The following is a 19,843-nucleotide window of genomic DNA, read 5'->3' as shown; positions in this document are numbered from 1 at the left end:
TTAAATTTGCCTCTCCATGGACCTTTGTTAAGTATAACTATTATCTCATTATGATTTTTAAAAAATTGCATTTATTATTTCTTCTTTTCTGCATTTGTTTGCAACATTTCTATGCCCTAGCACATGGTCTATCTTTGTATATGAACCATGTATGGCTGAGAAGAAGGCATATTCCTTTTTATTCCTATTCAGTTTTCTCCATATATTTATTAACTCTAATTTTTCTAATTCCCTTACTTCTTTCTTATTTATTTTTGGTTATATTTATCTAGTTCTGAAAGGGGAAGGTTGAGATCCCCCACTAATATGGTCTTACTATCTATTTCCTCCTTGAGCTCCTTTAATTGTTCTTTAGAAATCTGGATGCTATGCCATTTGGTGCACAAATATTGAGTAATGATATTACTTCATTGTTTATAGTATCCTTTAACAAAATGTAATTTCCTTCCTTATCTCTTTTAATCAGATCAATTTCTACTTTAACTTTATCTGGTATCATGATTGCTACTCTTTCAGTTTTTACTTTAGATGACGCATAATTAATTCTGTTCTTGCCTTTTACCTTCAATCTGTGTGTCACCCTGCCTCAGATCAGTTTCTTGTAAACAACATATAGTAGGATTCTGATTTTTACTCCACTCTGCTATCTGCTTCCTTTTAATGAGTGAGCTCCTCCAATTCACATTCAGCATTATGATTACTAACTGTAGATTGCCCTCCATCATATTATCCCCTTTAGATCCTGTTCTGTTCCCTTTCTTTCTGTTCTTTCTCACTAGCATTTTGCTTTTTGTCACCCCCCAACACTTCCTCCTCCCTCCAATTACCTCCTTCTTCCCTTGTCTTATTCCCCTCTACTTCTCTGTGTGGTAAGAAAGAATTTTCTCCCCCACAAAATATACTTGTTTTACCCTCTCTGAGCCTTTTATGATGAGAGTAAAGTTTAAGCTTTGCCCATCACCACCCTTGTCCTCCCCTCTCTATAATGATTTTTCATGCTTCTTTATGTTATATAATTACTATATTCTATCTCTCCCTTTCCTTTTCTCTCAGTGCAACCCTCTCTTTCAGCCCTTGATTGATTTTTTATATATCATTCATATGCATAAATAATATCATACATACATATCATTCCATATCATCATATTTACACATATAACATCATCATAATCAGCTTACTGCTCCACCCTCTTGCTGAATACATTCCTTCTATCTTCTCTGCTATTAAGATTAATTTTTGAGAATTACAGAAAACCTATTTCCATGTAGACTTATAAGCATTTGGACATTAATGAGTCCCTTAAATTTTTTCTTTCTTATTTACCTTTTTGGGCTTCTCTTGTGTCTCATGTTTGGACTTCAAATTTTTTGTTTAGGTCTAGCTTATCCCTCAAGAATGCTTAAAAATATCCTATCTTATTGAATGTCTGTTTTTAACCCTAAAAGAATATATTCCATTTTGCTGGATAGGTGTCTCTGGCAGATTTTTTGCCTTCCTGAATATCATATTCCATTTCTTTCAATCCTTTAATGTAGAAGCTGCTCAGTCCTGTGTGATCCTGATTGTAACTCCATGATATTTGAATGGTTTATTTCTGACTGCTTAAATTATTTTTCTCTTGGCTTGATTGGTCTTGAATTTAGCTATTATATTCCTGAAAGTTGTCATTTGAGGATTTCTTTCTGGAGATGATCTGTGAATTCTTTCTATTTCAATTTTATTTTCTTGTTCTAGTATCTCTGGGTAGTTATCTATGAAAATTTCATATAATATGATATCCAAAGTTTTTCTTGATCATGGCTTTCAGGTAGTTTAGTAATTCTTAAGTTGTCTCTCCTATTTTCGTGGTCAGTTGTTTTTTTTTTTAAATAAGATCATTTCATGTTTTCAATTTCTATTTTTTCATTTCTTTGATTCTGCATTATTGTTTCTTGATTTTTCATTAAATCATTAGTTTCTAGATGATTAAGTCTGATTTTTAAGGCCTGGTTTCCTCTGTCAGTTTTTGGTTCTCCTTTTTCAATTGGCCCATTTCTTCTTTCATTATTTTCATTTCTTCTTGCATCAATTTCATTTCTCCTTGCATCACTTTCATTTCTATTTCTCAATTTTTCCCTGCTTCTCATAATTGTTTTTGGATATCCTTTTTGAGTTCTTCCAGAATCTGTGTTCAATCCATATTTTTCTTTTGAACTTTGGGTGTACTTCCTTTGTTTTCACTGTCCCCTTCTGGTTCTGTACCTTGTTCTTTGTCTCCATAATAATTCTTTAGAGTTAGGTGCTTTTTTTGTTGTTTGCTCATTTTTCCTATATAATTATAGGTAGGTTTGGTGGAATGATGTGATGGTCTGAGGGTTGAGAGCTCTGATAGCCCACTCCCTCTGCTGATTCAATTGGCCCTAGTGATACTGATAGCTTAAAGACTTGCCTCAGGCTTAGGTTTAAACTTTTGATCTCTGATCTTGATAAGGTCAGGGGCTGGTAAATTCTAACCTCAGGCTGAATCTCAAGCTTTTGGTCTCACTATGCACTTGATCCAATCAGGCACACCCTTTATTGTCCTGTCCTGGAGTTCCACCCTGAGATTTAGGTAAAAAGATTAGTACTTAGTACTTGGTACTATCATCCACCCCAAAATGTGAATTGAGTTCTTGTACCAAGCCTAGATTACAATTCCCTGGTCTGGGGCTCCAAACTTCTCTACAAGTTTGAAATTTTAAGGGGTTTGGGATGGCTTGTGCCTCTATTTGCTCAGGCATAGTCTCGGGGTCTGAATGTTGGCTCTGGCATAGTTTCTTGAACCTTGGACAGCAGATATGGGTTTAGGGTGTATGGCTCACTCTTGGCTTTCTCTTCCCTCTTTGCTAAAGCTTCTTGCTGGGTCTGTTCTCCTCTCATTACAGTGCCTCAGATGTTTAATACATATCTTTTGGGTTTTTCTTTTTTTGAAAGATGTTTTACCCTGTTTCCTTGTTGGTTCTTTCAGTCCTGTATTCGTTTTGTGGTGATAATATTATCTTGTGGTGAATCTTGGTCATTCTCAGGATTATCATGGTGGCACAGAGCTGTTGAGGGTTACTTTGCCATCTTGGCTCCACCTCCAGAACTCTCCTCCCCCCAATGTTTCAGTTACTGTGTATAATGTTCTCCTAGTTCTACTCATTTTGTTCTTTCCGGTTCTTATATGTTAGATTCAAAATGGTTGAGGTCTTAAACTGTAGTGATTAAAATAGTGGAAGATATAAATTTTGATAGATATAAGAGAGGATGAGTAAATTTGTCCACAGAAATATGTTTCACTACAGTGTCTTGGTTTTTAAATCAAATATAAGGTGGTCACCAGGGAAATATTCCCAATTATTCAAATACCCAAGTCAACTGGGTTTATAGAGATTTTAATTAATACAAATGGGGAATTAAAGAAAAGAGAGAAAGAGAGAAAAAGGAAATAAGTATGAAGGGCCTTAAGCCAACATGGCCTAGACCTGAGTCTTAAGAGAGAGAGATCAGTCAGTCAATCTTTTAACACTCACCACAAGGTCTGCCTAAGCAAGGATTCTAGTGACACCAGGCCAGCTCCATCTCAGCTGACTTCTCCAGAGAGAGTTCTAGCCAGAGTCCTCCTTAAAGAGCCTTCCAGCCAGAGACTGTTCCAAAGGGCCTCTCTCCAGAGCCTCCAGAGGGACAGAGTCCCCTCAGAGGAGCTCCAGCGAGATCTCCTTAGAGATTGTCCTCCAAGAGCTTCCCCTCTCCAGAGCCTCTCTCAAGAGATTCTTCCCAAGTGATCCTCATCAGAGATCCTCCAAAAGGATTCCTCTCAAGAGATTCTGCTTTTTCTTATGTAGGGGTTTTTCTCCTATGTCACCTCCCCTAAGTCCTTACATCTACCAATCACTGTAGACGGTTTCCAAAGGACTGCCCATCTGAATTCTTGCTAAGTCAACAAATCTCCTCAGTAAATCTGAACCAGAAAAAATGCTGCTGTGTTGACTAATCTCCTCAGTAAGTCTGAAACAGTGAAAACACAGCTGAGTCAACTAATCTCATTAAGAGAAAACTTGCCCAACCCTTTTAGGTACCTAGCATCTCATTGTATCAATTCTAAAAAACAGGCATGGCTCAAAGAACTCTTTGCCTTATTATAAGCATGGGTCCAAGTACTTTCATTGTTTAGCAAGGAGTTTTCTCCCCTAAAGCAGTCTTAAGTACGGGTGGAGTAGAGGTCCTCCCATAGCAAGGAGTTTTCACATCAAAATGGGGAATGTGTTACGGATTCTAGATATGCTTTCGGCATTTGTCACTCAGAGAGATTAATTTCCGTGTTGTTTTTTTTTTCCTTCTTTCACTTTCTCAGGTTTTAAATTTTATTCTACCTGTGTGTGTGTGTATCCTGCTGAAAAGTACTTTCTCAGAAAGGCTGAGCCTGGGTCTCCACCTTCTCACACCTATAAACACGTACTGGATGGAATTTAAATGGGTTGCTTTCCTGGTTGTGGGGTGCGGGGGATTGGAGATTAAAGGGCACTGCCAGGAGGATTTAGGTTCCTGCTCTTAACCGTCTATAAAACTCAACGGAACACCAAGCTCTAGAATCCAAAGGCGGTAAATTCAAGAGATTAAGAGGACCTCCGCCTCTTTCGGGAAATGGACGGGTAACAGGAAAGCAAGGAAATTAGGCAGGCTCCTCCCCGACAGCGGAGCCCCAGGACCCGGAAAAGCTGGGTAGCGGCTGGAGCTGGCACCTCCCCGCGTGCACGGGATAGGGGTGGTGTCTGGAGCTCAGCAAAGTTAAGAGTCCAAGCTAGGGCGCGTTCGCTCCGCCCTTCCAAGCCCCAGGGCTGAGAGTGCAGCAGCTGCTGAACCCCCGGGCTACACGCTGTCGAGGCGGGGTCAGGGCTCGGACCTTTGGGATGCACGACCCCCACACACACACATCCTCCCCCTCCGCCTTCGGGTCCGCCCCCTTTGTATTTTTGTTTTCGCTTCCTGAGTGCCAGCATACTCGGAGCCGGCTGGCAGAAGAGGCTTGTCTGTTTGCAGTGTTTCCCTCCGCCTCCTCTGGGATCCACAGTGGACACGGTAACCCCAGCTGCTCCTTCCCCGCCCCTCCCCCGACTTTCTCTTCTCCCTGCTGGCCGGCCTCCTTGCCTGTCGGTCCCTACATCCTCGTTGTCGTCTCCCACCCCAATTCACCCTTCTTTCGTGGCAGCCCCTACTCCGTCTCACTGGCTGGCCTTCATTCTCTTTTCTGGGGCTGTTTGACTGGAGGGAGAGGAGTTAACTTGCTCATTGGCATTGGGATATTCGTGGAGTGTGGAGGGTTTGGGTTGGTGTGGCTTTGATATTGCATACCTTCCCAGGAAATACGTTTTGCATAGGACTGGAAATACTTTTGATTAATTTATAAGAAAATGTAATAATAACCAGCATTTTTATACAGTTTTTAAGACCTGCAAAGCGCTTTATGTATGGTATTTCACCCTCACAACAACTTTGGGACGCTTACTATTATTATCCCCATTTTACATAGAATAGTAGATAGCAGTTATTTATGTTGTTCGCTAAGGTTTGTAAAGTGCTTCCACCTCACCACAACCCTGGGAGGTAGGTGCTATTATCCCCATTTTGAAGACAATTCCTAGCATTTATTCATAGGGTTCTTTCTGGTTTCCAAGGACTTTACAAACTTCAGTTGATCCCTACTATAACTCTAGGGGTGGGCGCCATTATTGTCCTCCTTTTATAGACCAGGAAAATGAAGCCCACAAAAGTTAAGTGATTGGACCCACAGGTGGTGTCTGGCAGAATTCTAACTCAAACCAGGATGAGGCAGTTTATTTAGCTAGCCGGGGTTAGGGAGAGAAGGAAGGATGATTGAAACTTTAAACCAGAAGGGATGTTAGAGATCTCAGGATAAAAGATTCAAAGCTGGGAAGAAGCTTGGACATGGAGAAGACCCAGCTCCTTATTTCTCATAAATAAGAATTCCCCTCTATTTTGCTGTTCAGTTTTTCCAGTTTTGTCTGACTCTTTGAGACCTCATTTGGGATTTTCTTGGCAAAGACTGGTGTGGTTTGCCATTTCTTTCTCCAACTCATTTTACAGATGAGGAAATGGAGGCAAAGAGAGTTAAGTAATTTACCCAGGGCACACAACTAGTAAATGTTATACAAATAAGAAATATAGTCCCCTTCCCACTCAGCCTTTACAAATGATTTGTCTTCATCATTTCACTTATAGAAGAGAAAACTGAGACATAAAAAGCCTTAGAAGTTTTAGGACTGAATTTTTTAGATATGACAAAAATATTGGATTTAGAATGAAAGGATCTGTTCTGTCTCTTCATTTATTTTTTTTTTAACTCATATAAGTATCTGCTTTGTACTAAGCCAGGCACCGAGCTATGTGTTAGGGACCCAAAGACCACCCTTACCCTCTTTACCCCCTAATAGTCTTTCCCCAACAAGAACACGGAGACTGGACAAGAAGTGGGGATAGTACTGGATGGTACTGGACCTGGGATTTCATCCCTCAGGGAATTCCTCTTTAAGGAGATTCTACCAATGCAGGCTGGCATGTCTCTGCAATTTATACTCTTCTTGGAGTTTTATTAGCAAAGATATTAGAGTGGTTTACTACTTCCTCCTCTTCCTCACCTTTTATCTGAACTCTCCACTATTACTTTGGGTAACTAACTGTGCATGGTATTGTTCATAGTTTCATTGAGCTATGGAGGTCCTTCGGCCATGATGAGGCAGTGATCCAGGAGGGATTACATAAATATACATATATATATATATATATATATATATATATGGTATGGGTAGATGATGGGAAGTGCGTGTTGTTACACGTAACAACAAATTTCCATGGAAGTTTTCTGAAGTTAAATGATCCAACTTGTCTTCCCTTCCTTCCCTCCTCCCAGTACTGACAAGCATTTTGATCTGGGTTATACCTATATTATTATGCAAGGCATATATTTGTACTGTTCATTTTTTATAAGTGAACAACACATAAAACCAAAACCCTGAAACAAAAACCCAAATTAAAGTGAAAAATTGTATGCTTTCATCTGCGTTCCGACTCCAATAGTTCTTTCTCTGGAGGTAGAGAGCATTCTTTGTCCTAAGTCCCTCAGCATGGTCCTGGATCTTTCAATTGCTGAGAGTAGCCAAGTCTTTCACAGTTGATCATGGTACAGGATTTCTGTGACGGTGTGCCATGTTCTCCTGGTTCTGCTTATTTCACTCCACATTGGTTCATGGAAGTCTTTCCGGCTCTTGCTGATATTATCCTGTTCATCATTTGGGAATAGCGTTGGACAACTGAGTGGAAGGATGAATTGGAGAAGAAAGGGTAGGTAACCTTAACTGCATAGTTGAGGTTAGCTGTGACCAGGGTCTGTGCTAGGATGATAAAGTGTTTTGATGGTGAAGAAAAGGGGATAGAGGAGAGGGTTGGCACAGATGTGAGATCCACCATCTTACCTTCTTGGGGAGCTGTTTGAAATTCAGGGTTAAGGAGATGGAAGGCATAAAAGAACTGGATGATGCTGTTTCATTGAAGGAGACTAAGAAGAAATAGAGAGGAGGAACACCAAGAGAGAGGTCAGCACCACCATTTTACACAAGCTTAAGTAATTTGGGTGGCAGATCCAGCATCCCATCCAGGGCTTCTGACTCCAAAGCTGGTGTTTCTTTCCCATGATGTTGCTTCCTTCTGGGGCAAAGTGATTTTCCCAAAACTACACAGCTGTAACTCAGCCTGTAAGCCCACTGCAACGTTGGTCTGTTTGAGAATATGAGATTCAAGATGGAAGGTTACTAACCCACCTTTCCCACTGGCACATTCCTTTATAAAGTATTACCAACACAAACTCACCCAGGTCTGCTTTAATCTACTTGTCTGTTCATGGGAATGGAGAATTGAAAGAACCATCGATTTTTATTTATTAAAGTTCACCCCTGTTCTTCTCCTAGAATTGCTTTTCTTTCTTTTTTCAGCTCAGGGCACTCCCTAAAAATAACCTGGTTTGCCCTCAATTTATTTTTTTTAATTTTATTTAGTCCATTTATAACATTATTCCTTGGTTATAAGAATCATATTCTTTCCCTTCCTTCCCCACCCTTCCCATAGCTGACTCACAATTCCACTGGGTATTACTTGTGTCCTTGATCAGAACCTATTTTCGTGTTGTTGGTGTTTGCATTAGGATGTTCATTTAGAGTCTACATCCCCAACCATATCCCCATCGACCCATGTAGTCAAGCAGTTGTTTTTCTTTCATGTTTCTGCTCTCACAGTTGCCCTCAATTTAACTAGTAAAGGAAGAAGGATTAATTGAAGAGTTGAAGAAGCTCCTAATTTGAGGGATGAAACAAAGGAAAGAGGAAGTTGTTCATGTTTTTTTGTGTCCAGCTTTCTCCTCATTTAGGGTTGCACACTTGAATAGGACTTGAGAGATCTAGCCCTGCTGCTTCATTTTACAGATCAATGAAGCAAGATTAAACATTCTACCCAAAGTCAAATCCTATGATTTAAAAGCCAAGTACTCTTAGCTCACTGTACCCTAGTGCCTCCTAGTAGTATAGAACTTCATCTGGGTTCCCAAAGACCACACCAGACCAGGACACATTATGGTAGGATTCTTTCAGACAGACTTTGAACGGGAGCCCTAGGGATGGCTGTATGTCTGCTTCTAGAAGCCACAATTCAAGATGACTTATCAGTAGATAGATTTTTTGACCATAGTTATCAAGCAAGGTGGAGTTGGAATAAGATAGGACTAAAATCTGTGGAGATGGAATATAAATATCATGCAAATAAAATCATAAAACCTTCATGTTTTGAAGCATGTCTAACCCCCCCCCCCACAAAATAGCAAATCACTTTTAGGTTGTAGATCATCATTATGAAGGCTATTTACATAGTTCCTCTATCATGATAGCCCTGTAAAATAACTAGGACATATATCTTTATTTTACAGAGGGGGAAACTGAGGCTTGGAGGCAGAGGCAAACACCCAGTCACTTAGCTAGTAATTTACAGAGCCAAGATTTAAATCTTATTCATGAGTAACTCCCCAGGAAGCCAAGCTCAAGATTAGGAATCTAGGAGCCTGGTTTTTGGATTTAGTTAGGAGAAATAGTCTGCTTCCTCTTCTTTGTGTAGGAACAATTTATAGTGGAGGGAATTGGTTCAGTTCTTCTGGGGAAAGAGTCTTACCCAACTGGGACTTCCTTTTCCTTCTTGGGGCAAACACTGATGATTTGTTATTTATTTTCCCAGAAGTTTATTCTTTAGTCACTGGTCTTTCCTCTGTTTGGAAATTTTCTTTCCCTAATGAAAAATAGGAAAATTGATTTTTCCCCCCACCATGTGCCTAAGCAGTAACCCAATGGTGGTGTCCTAGATGGATTTGAGTCCAGTTCAGCAAACATTTATTAAACACAAAAGAGACAGAGCACTATAGAGGAGGTGGCATACCTTGTCTATAGTGCTTTCTCTGTCTGGGCAAATTAATTCAGTAAGGGAGTGGTGAACCCGGAGGTCTGTTGTAGCCCCAGAGCTTCAGAATAGCTCAGAACAAAGTGCTCATGGGTCTAGGGAATGAGATAAATAGACACACACAAAAATGGCGGATGACTTCTTAGGCACAAGGTTCATTCATTTCAGAGGATCTTGTAAGTGTGCCAATATTATCTCCTCCGAATGGGTCCTGAGCAAGAAATAGGCAAGATTAGCTGCCGCCTAGGGAATGGTACTGTTTCTGAGGGACACTTTGTAATATTTGAGAAACACATTTGAACACAGCAGGAATGGATTGCCCTTGGTATACGGATGTTTAAGGTCATGAAAGCCAAGGTCTCTATGTTACAGTTTCTTTTTAAAACCTGGCCTGGAATACCTTGGTTCTGGCTCCATCTGGCTAGGGTGAAATTCCTTATAATGCTGGGATCCTGTTTATAAATTCTGCATTGTGGCCAGTTGAGTCCTAAAGGACCTGGGATTAGCATTTTTTATCCTGAGGTTAGTTCCTTAAAGAAGATGACTTGTGAGAATACTGTAATTGCTAATTACTTCCTAGAGAAGCAGTTTGGAGTTAGTGACATGTTTTAAATATGCAAAACAATGGCAGATAACTTAAATTCTCAATGCTTCAGTCAATATTATCCAAGTATGGACTGCAGACCCTTTCAGGGGGTCCATGAAGTCAAAAGCTATTTTCATAATAATACTAAGAAGTGAAATTGGAATCTGTTACCCTAAAAACTATGATTCCCAGAACCCCACTCACTTTCTGTTGTTACATGCTGAGGTAGACAGGATAAATTGAGTGGAGTTCCACTTATTCATCTTTTTTTTTTTTACCTTCATTCTCTCATGATTGTACAGTGGAATTTTCCTGACACTATGTGACCTGAAAATTTAAAGATTTAGCTGCAAACATAAAAACTGAGTTAATATCTCATCTGGAGTATTTCACTTTTGCCTTACAAATGGATAAATCTGCAGAAATGACTGGGCTTGCAATATTGCCCAGATGTGTCCGATGTCAGCATCAGCTTATCATCGAAGATCTTTTTTTCTTAGGAAAATGTTTGGCCACAAACATAAGTGTTGCTAAAGTATTCAAAGTGCTGAATAACTTTTTTGAATCTCATGAGTTATCCTGAAACAACTGTGTTGATAATTTGCATTCATGACAGTGGTACTAGACTAGATGAGTCATTTTAAAACAGGCAGTTTAAAAACAAACTATCCAGTTCCACTTAAAGAGAGTTTCAGATGAAGCAGTAAAAGTGATTGGTTTTAGTAAATCTTTTAAAAAAAATTTAATAGAATTTATTGCCAAGTATCTCAACCCTTTTCTCCCATTCCACAGTACAGAAGGCATCACCCCACAAAAAGATGTGTCTGTGTATATGTATATATAGTGTCTTTTCATGTTTCTGCTTATCAGTTCTTTTTCTGTAGGCAGACATTCACAAGTATTCTTCAAATATTAATTCTGTAGCTGTGTATAAAGTTCCCTTGGTTCTACTCGTTTTACTCATTATCTCATGTAGTTCTTTCCAAGTTAAAAAAAATAACCTACTTGTCATTTCTTATGGTGCAGTAGTATTCCATCAGAAATCATATATCTACAATTTGTTCATCCATTTCCCAATTGATAGATATCCCCTGAATTTCCAGTTCTTTGCTATCACAAAGAAAGTGACTATTGAAAAAAAAACATGATTTATCACTTGTTTATTTGGGTATATGATTTAAGGTTTGGGTTTTAAAAGATTTCTCTATTACAAATATGAATAATATGGAAATAGGTTTTGAATGATAATACATACAATTCCCAATGGAATTGCTTGTCAACTCTGGGAAGGGCAGGGACAACTTGAATCATGGAACCATGAAAAACTTACGTGTAAATTTGTTATTGGAATATAGTAAATAAAATTAAAAAAAAAAGAAAGCTGCTATAACTATTTTGGGACATCAGAGTTTTAATTTTATTAAATCTTAACACTCACATCTTTTTTTTTAATATTCTGTGTGTTGAAATAGAAAGGACTTCTAAAGTACTTCCATTTCATTCTGGAGTATCATGGTTGTTGGAAGGAAATAGATTTGCTTAACTTCTGGTGCCCTGAACACAACCAGCTGATTTTTTTTTTCATGGATAGTCCATTAGATTATAATCTTCTTGAGGGCAGGGACCTTCAACTTCCTGTTTTTTTTTAGTGTTTAGTACAGAGCTTAGCATAAAAGAGGCACTTAATAAATGTTTATTGATTGGGGGCAAATAGTGACTCAGTGGATTGAGAGCCAGGCCCAGAGATAGGAAATCCTGGATTCAAATGTAGCCTCAGACACTTCCCAGCTGTGTGACCTTGGGCAAATCTCTTAATCCTATAGCCCCCTTACCACTCTTCTGCCTTGGAGCACAGGTTCATTCAATACTATAAACACAGTATTGATTCCAAGATGGAAGGTAAGGGTTTTAAAAAATGTTTATTGATTTCTTTGATTATTAGATTTAAATGATAAAGAAAAATTACAGTTACATTAAAAACTACATAATTAGAAAACAGACCTTGTAGTGGGTAAAGCAAAAACAAAACAGCAACTGAACCCCTCCCCCCAAACCCTCTAAATTCCAAGGAGAAATCCTTGAAAGATCACATGGTTATTCTCTGTATAAAATAAATAAAAGAAAAAACTGGAATATCATATTGGAACAAAAAGGATATTCACTGGGAGCCCATGCATTCACACTCATACACAAAACTTGGTCAGTAATAAAAAGGAAGACTTTGAATCATCCTTTGAAAAGGACCAACAATGTGGAAGAAAGAACTCTGGATTCTAGAGCTGTACTAAGGAATGCAGACTTGGATCTAGTTAGCATCTAGGAGTCTGTCTCTTATATAAGCTGCACCAGAAACTAGCTTAACAACATTAATGTTTCTTCAGGTGTGAATTTTATATTTACTCCACCCTGCTTAGTCTAATAAAACAGGAATGTCTACACCCCTACTTAAGGATTAAGTGTTGAGAAGGATGGACTGTGACAGACATGTGTTAGCAAATGACAAATCAGAAACAACTGACAGACCCCCTGGGCTGTCCTAAGTCAAGCTTAAGCTACCATTGGTACATGTGAGATGCAGGAAGTGATATAAAAATGGTCTATATATTTCACGTCACTTCCTCTCTCTGGGCTCTTTTCGTGGAGAGGTGGCTCTGGTGGCAGAGAGGTGATTGGTGTCAGCATGCTGGGTATCTTAGCATGGCTGCAGCTATTGTCGGGTTTTGGTGGTGAGTGTCCTTGATACAGTAACTGGGAAGAGCTTAATATCGTAGGTCAGGTGAGGCATCTTCTCTGAGCTCTCTCGGAGTTTAGGCTGATTCCTTTTTCCTCCTTTACCCTCCAAAACACTATCCTCTTGGGAAGCCCCTAATCTTCTGAGGAGGCCTCATGGCAGAGGTCTTTGAACTCCCCTGGCACAGGTTAGGTCAGAGAAATCCTAGACCCTTTACCCTCTCTCTTCTTAATTCCTTCCCTCTATATTAATTAAACCACCATAAAATTTCCAACTGACTTGAGTATTTTATTTGGGATTTCTATTTAAATCCCTGGAAACAAATTAAATTTATATTCAGTCTCAACCCTAAATTTACCCTTACACAGGGAAGAGCACATCAGTAGCTCCCCTCTTAACTAAGCAGTTTCTCTTCTCTTGGAATATCTCCCTATTTGTGTGTCATTTCTGCTTATCTGTAGAGTCCATTCTAGTAGTGGCATCTTCTGCAGATCCCACCTTGACTCAAGAAGTCTCATATGGTGGCCCAACTACCAATGTTGATGCTGCTCCTGTTAGTCACCTCCATTTCACTGCATCCCTGAATGCAACTCCCATCATCATGCACAGATTATTTTATTCCCTCTTCTAAACCAGCCTCCCTCTATTTCTCCATCTCTCTGACCTTCCCCTTCATCTTTCTCTCAAGAAGTTCCTACTTGGTGCCTTTCTCACCTGCCCCCTTTGATGCCTCAGCATTTTGGAGACTCATTGTTTTCTCATTGTTACCATGTCTACTTGTTGTACTTGGATGGATGCATGGACTTTTTTTCCTATCAGAACTAAATAGATTTGTTTTGTATGAATCTGGAGTCAAGAGCCAACTGCTGAGGTGCACAGACATTGTTACCACCTGCTACGTTGCTGTATTTCCTATGTGCATTTTTATATCTATATATAGATTTTATGTTCTGCAGATACTTGGACCTTATTTTTCCTTGATATCCTTGTCTCCTATATTGGTTCAGGGAACACTATGGGAGGTCACTGTATGCTTGTAGAAAATTAGAAAGGAAAAAAAAGAGACTTACAGATGAGTTGTCCAGCAGCAGTAGTGAATTGCTACCCCAGCAAGTTCTGCATGTGGTGAAAATAACAGCTAGATAATTCCATAACATACTTCCCAAATTTCTACCTCTATGACTCTGAAGGCTAGATGGAATGGCTAAGTCTAGGACATTGATAAGCATTAGCCCAAGTTGTGAATTAGCTCTTTTTCCTTCCCCATTTAAATTAGCTACCCCCCAAAATGAACATATTTTAATAGTGGTTTTTAGTACAACTTAATCACTTTGGATGTTAATTTGAGCTCCCAAAGTAGCTTTAAAACAATCAGCATGTAATTAGTCTAGTATTTAAAATGTAAAATAAGCAGGCAAAGTGAATATAATGCTGGGATTGGCATCAAGAAAGCTACCTCTGACATGTACCTGTAGTCTGTGTGACCTTGGACAAGTCACTTATTTTCCATGTGCCTTAAGTAATTCCCTAAGATTTGCCAGTCTGAGTTATAGACTGGTTGGGATCTCTTGGTGGAGAGAGTTCCCATTTGGAAAGTTCCCTGATATGACAGAATCCCAGATCTTTTGTGTATTTCCATATAGGAAGTGACTATAGCAGGAGAGCCTAAAAGAGCCCATTGTTCAGAAATCCTCAAAGGCTACCAATTGGGCTTATTGTTTCATTGGTTTTGGAGACTTAAAAAGTGATAGAGAAAATTTTGATCATGTAGATTTAAGCAAAGAGAGTAAATTTCAATTCAATTTAATTCATTAAACATTTTTAGGTACTTACTCTGTCCTTAGCACTGTGCTAGGTCTTTAAAAAGAGACAAAAGACAGTTCCTTGTCCTCAAGGAACTACTTTGTTTTTTTCCTGGAGAGCCCCATGTTAAACATTAAGCAGCAGCATCCCTAAGACATACCCACAGCTGCCATCATTCCCCAAAAAAGTGTCTAAAAACAATGTTGGAAGGTCACTTCTGAATTTGCCTTTGCCTTCATGGATGCTCAAAGTTAAAACATTTACAGGCTGTAACAAAGCGGTCTGCAGTATTCATTCTGGAAGAAATCTTAGAGGTTCTCTAGTTCAGCTTCATTATTTTATAGATGAAAAGCAATCACCAAGCACTTATTAAATGGATACATTGTGCCAGACGCTGTCCTAAGCATTGGCAATACAGAGACAAAAAGAAAACCTTTTTTTTCATGAAGTTTACATTTGGTCAGAAGATGCCACATATACAATCATATGTAGAATAAAAACAAGGTAGGGATTTGTCAGAAAGGTTTTAATGTTTATGAGCTGAGTCTTGGAAAATGTAAGGGATTCTGAGGGGTTTTGGTGAGAAGGGAGTTAATTCCAGGCATGGAAAATTGCTAGTGCAAAGGCAAGATGATTAGAGATGCAGGATATTTTCCCGTAGAAATGGGAATTAAACCTATAGGGCCTGAGAAGGTCACTAAGAGAAGAGAGAGAGAAGGAAGGAAGGAAGGAAGAAACAAGTGTTTATTAGTGAGATCTATAGAAATGCTTATTCCCTTCCCACTATTAAGCCTACTATGTGCCAGGCACTGCTAAATACTTAATCCTGAGAGGTAGGTGTTCTAATTACCCACATCTTACAGTTGAGGAAAGTGAGACTGGCAGGTTAAGTGACTCAGATCCTCCAGATTCTAGGCTTGGTGCTATCTGCTGCACCACCTAGTTGCCCCTACCAAGCATCCTTGAGTTGTACCCATCATGGATTGTTTTCTGTGACTGAGGATCAGCTAGACAATAGAAAGAAAACTGGGAAGAAGGAAGGTGGTCAAATTCAATAGAAGGATCCAGAAAGAAGGGGCTGGAGGAAAAACTATCAGATTTGGCAATGGAGAGGTTATTGATAAGTTTGGAGAGAGCTGTTCCATTTGAGTGCCATGATGGCAAAGGGTTGAGAAGGGGGTAAAAGGTGAGGAAGCTGAGCTCAGAAGCATTGGTAGCTTTTTCAAGAGTTTGGATGAGAAAGATTGAATAGATAGTGGGGTCTACTGAAAGATTTTTTTAAGATGGGGGGAATTGAAGACTATAGGGAAAGGACCAATGGATGGTAGAAATTAAAATTGTAGAGAGAAGGGGGACAGCTAGGTGGCACAGTGGATAGAGAGCCAGGCTTGGAGTTGGGAGGACCTGGGTTCAAATGTAGCCTCAGATAGCTTGTGTGACCCTAGATAAGTACCATTCTGTCAAAGTTCTTACAAAGACAAAAAGTAAGGGTTTTAGGGGGTAAAAATGGAGAGAAAGAAGAGATGATTGAGGAGCATTTTGCCAAAGAAGAAAGGATAAAATGGTATTATTGGGATATGTAGAAGGACCTTCCATGGTAAGACATGTCCCCTTATCAGAGGCTGAAGGAGAAAAGAGAGTGGAAGGTGATGGCAATGGGAAACTTATACTAAATGGTTTCAGTTTTCTTCATAAAGTAAGAGAGAAAGTCCTGAGAAAATGTGTGGGGAAGTGGGTGAGGAAACCTTAAGGAATTGGGCGATGGGATAGAGAATCATTTAGGGAGAAATAAAGGGATTTCCTTGCTGTATTTGGGGACCCCCTGAGTGAGAGAAATAAAATGTCCAGCTGCACCTGGAGGAAAGACGGCAGGGGGAGTGAGAGAAATCCCCTAGGTAAGGGTTTGGCAGGGACAAAAGGCAAGTGACTCAACAATTTGTGGGCAAATTAGTTAACCCTGGGAAGGGAGGAATATAAAGCCAGAGAAAGGATAATAATCACCTGACAAAGTAGTGAAAGGTTAGGGGGATTGTAGGGATTGTGCCAGTAAAGAATAGATTTAGGAGGAAAAAGAAATAGGGAAAGAAAATAGGTGTCTAAGGTAAAAGAGGTAAATGTTAGTTTTGACTTGTTTGAATTGTGACAATAAATACTTGTTCACTGATTCATTAGTAGGCATGACCCATTGATTAGGTCCAGATCTCAGTCCACATCTACTGACTGCATTGTTCCTGGATGCTTTCTTCCTCCCTGCTCTGAAGCCTTTGACCCACTCACCCATCTCTTATTTAACAAGACCAGTCATTCCCTCCTGCGAAATCATTTAACCATTGAAAAGTTTCCTGTATAAACTGTCATTTGCAAAGGATCTCCTATTAGCAGAGTATATTTTCAAAAGAGAGGGGGATTTTTCTGGCAAGTGCCAGATGTATACCCCCCTGCCCAAAGGGGGGTTCCCCAAAGTTCCTGTCCTCAGAGTTGTCCTTGAAATTGCAGAGAGAGAATCTAGCATGGTCAGGACCTGGATCCATTCTTTATTTCTTCTGCCAGGATTTGCATTTTTGGGCTGCTTCAAGAGTGTGGAAGGATTTGGTCATGATGTGGGAAAAAGGGAACATGATTTTGTCTTGGGTAAAATCTCTTTTATCACTCAAGAATTGTCTTAGAATTATAGAATCTTAGCATAAGAAGGGACCTACTTGACCTATGCCACACAAGCATGTTCTCTCTGATATACCCCCAAAATGGCCCATTCAGTCTCCTCTTAAACCCTTCCAGTTACAGGAAACTCATTATCTCATGAACCAGCCACTGTTGGATAGCTTTAATAATTAGAAAGTTGTTTTTTGCATTTAGCTAAATTTGGAATTCAATGTTGGACTCCAAAATTCCTTTACTAATCGCTAGTATCTCTATAGTGCTTTAAAGCTGGCAGAATACTTTACAAATATTTCATTTTACCTTGACAACAATCCATATTGTAAGTAGGTGCTATTATCATTCCCCTTTTACAGATGAAGAAACTGAGGCAGGGAGTGGTTAAGTGACTTGCTCAAGGTCAGACAGTTAATTAGTGTCTGAAACTGCATTTTAACTCAGATCTTCCTGATTTCAGGTCCAGGGTTCTATCTATCCACCGTGCCACTTGGCTGTTTGTATCTAATCATTGTCTTTTATCATTACATCTTTACCAGTGCCTTACAACCCCAGCTGAGGTGTATGGGGTGTTCGGGGAGGGGTAGTATCTCTGGTATGGAGGGCTTGCCGCGCCCTCTAAGGCAGCTCTCCAGCCTCTGACCCCCACCTGACACCCAGCTTTCACTTGTGGCTCCCAGTAGCTGCTAGCATGTGGCAGCGGCCACACCCCGGACAACGGCTTCGACAGGCCGGCCAAACCTTGTGAGGGTAGCCATCGGGTTGACGTTGACCCCTGGTGAACCAGGGCTTTGCTCACCCAGCATGTGAAGACTGCTTCGGCTGAACAGACGGAAGAAACCAATAAGAAGGTTCAACGGCTGAGAGGGCGACGTAGCAAAGCACTGTGGAGTGCTTAGGGCGTGTTGGAGCACAAAGGACAACACGGCCATCCAATGCAGCTGAGGAAGTCTCCAGATGTAACGACTTTTCATGCCACTGGACCCAGGCTTCCAACGCCAAGAGAGTGGGACTGTCTCTGTGCATCTACTTTTCCACTTGAATCTCCTTCACACACAATTATCTTTGTGCACACTCATCTATCCTAACCCCGTCCACCCTCTTCAAGACCTGCGGTGATGGGGGAGTGTCAACGCAACAGGTGGAGGTGACCACTGGCAGTTGTAGTCATGATCCTGCACATAGCCGGCCCACGGACCAGTGGTCGCGCGGCCCTGTAGGGCAGCAGGGATGTTTGGCAGCATCCTAGGTAACTGAGCAGCCCTCTCTAGGACAGCACTGCTCACCCTAATCAAGGGAGGGGACTAGAAAAGGTGTCCCAAACATTGCCTGCCCTACAAACACCCCATCAGCACACCGCGGCTGGCGGGTCATCCCTTTAAGTGGTTGAAATCAAAGAAAACATAATACAAAGAAACTCCTACTAGGAGCATGGAACATCAGGACATTACTTGATAGAGAGAATACCCCAAGACCTGAGAGAAGAACAGCTCTAATCAGCAAAGAACTGGCGCGATATAACATCGACATCACAGCCTTAAGTGAAACACGCTTACCAGAAGAGGGATCACTTAGCGAACCCAGCACTGGATACACCTTCTTCTGGAAAGGTAGAGACTCAAATGAAGACAGAATCCACTGTGTTGGCCTGGCCATCAAGACCAGTTTGCTCAAACAGCTGCCAGACTTGCCTGTGGGCATCAGTGAGAGGCTCATGAAGATCCGTTTGCCTCTCAGCAAAGACCGGTATGCCACAATCATCAGCGCATATGCCCCAACACTGACCAGCACAGAGGAGACCATCGAGCAGTTCTACTCTGACCTGAGTACCGTCCTGCACTCAGTGCCCACAAATGACAAGCTGATACTACTGGGAGACTTCAACGCCCGCGTTGGCCAGGACCATGAAAGATGGAAAGGAATGCTCGGCAAACACAGCATGGGCAAAATGAACAACAACGGCCTACTGCTACTCAGCAAATGCTCAGAGTTCGAACTCACCATCATGAACACTGTGTTCAGAATGGCGAACAAATATAAAACAACGTGGATGCACCCAAGATCAAAACAGTGGCATCTCATTGACTACATCATTGTACGCCGGCGAGACATCCAGGATGTACAGATCACCAGAGCCATGAGAGGAGCTGAATGCTGGACAGACCACCGATTGGTTAGAGTGACTCTTCAAATGAGCATTGTGCCTCGCCATCCAAAACGAGCCCAGACAGTTCGTGCATTTTACAACGTGAGTTGTCTTAGAGATCCATCTTATTTGCAAACATTCCAGTCCTGCCCGGGCAACAAGCTGTCTGCCAAGAGACCACTCACTGGAAGCTCAACCAAGAAATGGAACCAGTTCAGAGACGCAGTGAAGGAAACACCAAAGGCAGTCCTATGCCCCAAACAACGCAACTACCAGGACTGGTTCGATGAGAACAACACTGCTATTGAAGACCTATTGAGCAAGAAGAACAAAGCCTTTATGGAGTGGCAAAATAACCCAAACTCTGCTCCTAAAAAGGACAGATTCAAGTCTCTCCAAGCCATGGCGTAA

The 19,843-nt window shown here is 40.6% G+C and overlaps 1 protein-coding gene across 1 annotated transcript in view; it reads left to right on the top strand.

Annotated features, from left to right (window-relative positions):
• Window positions 1-4,762: 4,762 nt before the first annotated feature.
• CASP7 (caspase 7) overlaps window positions 4,763-19,843 on the top strand; it is a 50,909-nt gene continuing 35,828 nt past the window's right edge. Inside the window, exon 1 of the mRNA XM_056803780.1 lies at window positions 4,763-5,080. The gene's annotated coding sequence lies outside the window, so the exon portion shown is untranslated. The remainder of the gene's footprint in view (window positions 5,081-19,843) is intronic.

Source organism: Monodelphis domestica, chromosome 1, assembly GCF_027887165.1.
Source record: "Monodelphis domestica isolate mMonDom1 chromosome 1, mMonDom1.pri, whole genome shotgun sequence".
In the NCBI taxonomy this organism is placed as follows: Eukaryota; Metazoa; Chordata; class Mammalia; order Didelphimorphia; family Didelphidae; genus Monodelphis; species Monodelphis domestica.
The sequence above is the reverse complement of the archived record's forward strand: the minus strand, read 5'-3'. Positions and strand labels throughout refer to the sequence as shown.